Source organism: Triticum urartu, chromosome 7 (genome assembly GCF_003073215.2).
Source record: "Triticum urartu cultivar G1812 chromosome 7, Tu2.1, whole genome shotgun sequence".
Classification (NCBI taxonomy): domain Eukaryota; kingdom Viridiplantae; phylum Streptophyta; class Magnoliopsida; order Poales; family Poaceae; genus Triticum; species Triticum urartu.
Window position 1 is genome coordinate 662,865,242 of NC_053028.1, and position 1,653 is coordinate 662,866,894.

At 52.5% G+C, this 1,653-nt stretch overlaps 1 long non-coding RNA gene across 1 annotated transcript; it reads left to right on the forward strand.

Annotated features, from left to right (window-relative positions):
* Window positions 1–506: 506 nt before the first annotated feature.
* LOC125524452 lies at window positions 507–1,044 on the forward strand. Its single transcript, XR_007290754.1, has 3 exons — window positions 507–558; window positions 643–852; window positions 942–1,044. It is a non-coding gene; the product is annotated as an uncharacterized LOC125524452 (long non-coding RNA).
* Window positions 1,045–1,653: the final 609 nt, after the last annotated feature.

Consider the following 1,653-nt stretch of genomic DNA (forward strand, 5'->3'; position numbering starts at 1 on the left):
TGTGATGAGGCTGGAGCCTGGGCGGCTATGCGAACCAAAATTAAGGCTAACCGAGGGACGGAGGGAGTACATGCTCAGGGAAACCGAAACCACTATCTCCACAAGGCAGTTAATGTATGACTAACCCCATTAAACATTCTTCTTCTTCTATTTACCATCACTTTCTTATGTATGACTAACCTCTGTTTGGTGGTGCAGGAGGAGAAACTGAAGCGGCCGCTCTCACACATGCAGGCGTGGGAGATCGCCCATACGCGGAAGGACCCCAAGCCTGGCGAGCCCAAGTACTACGGCAAGAAGACCGCAGAGAGGAAGAAGGCCTACTCCGAAGCGTATCTGGAGTTACATCCTGACACACCTGACCCCATTGCGGCGCCTCTGGACGACATGGCGGTGGTGAGGATGGGGCCCAAGGAGCACGGTCGGGAGGCGGTTCTCGATGCTGTGATCACTCCTAGTATCTCCTACACACAGCTTCGTCGGATCGACCCAAGCCTGAGCCAGTGCACGAGCCAGCCAGTGACTAGTACACAGTACCTCTTTCAGGAGCAACAATCTGTAAGTATTTTCCCTCTTATCTTCATTTCTCACTTCATTTTCCACATTTAGTAGTTTTATGAGTTCCATCATGTCATACCGTAGGCCTACATGGAGTACACACGCCAGGAGACCATGGCGTGGCATCAGAGGCTTTATGAACACCAAGTGCAGAGGGATAGCCAGATGCAGCAGGCTTTTCAGGATATGGCGGCCGATAGGTGTCCTCAGTTCCCTCCAGCACAATGCCCTCCAGCACAACCAGTGCTGATGAGCTTTGAGGAGTTTGTGGCACAGAACGCTGGCCCCTCGCCGGTTAGTTCATCCCCAAACTATTCACCCAAAGCATGTCATGCCTTTCAACACAGTCATATATCCCGTGCATATGTCTTTTCAACATCCAGGGAACAGGTGGATCTACCGTTGGCGGTGGTCTTCGCAGCACTCCGGAGACACGGAGCCCGACCACTCCGATCCACGGAGGCGGAGGCGGAGGAGGAGGCGGTCTTGGCGGTAGCAGTGACGACCTGGGCTTCGGCGGTCTTGGCGGTGACGACCTCCGTGGTTCTCGACGTCCTGGCGCTTAAGCCTTTGGGTCACAATGTGGCGGTCTTGGTGGTGATGATACTTATATGCTTGTGATGTTTCTTATTGTTGTTTGTGAGATTCTTATGCTTGGTGGTGATGATACTTATATGTTTATGCTTTGCGATGCTTCTTATGATGTGTGATGATGAATTTCTTCTGTGATGCTGCTGGGCCAGCTGTTATGTGATGCATATATTTGTTGTGTGCTGTATATATTCAAATGAATTGAGCTGAAACAAAACAGAAAAAAGAAAAAAAACAGACGGAAACTATGCCGACGGCAAGGCCGTCGGCATAGAGCTGCCATGAGCTCCCAGTGGCTGCCACGTGGCACATCTATGCCGACGGCTTAGCCGTCGGCATAGTTTCAAACTAAGCCGACGGCTAAGTCGTCGGCATAGGCCTGCTCCAGGAGCTCCCAGTGGCTGCCACGTGGCAGGTCTATGCCGACGGTCTAGCCGTCGGCATAGATTCAACCTAAGTCGACAACTATGCCGACGGCCAGGCCGTCGGCACAGACCTGCCACG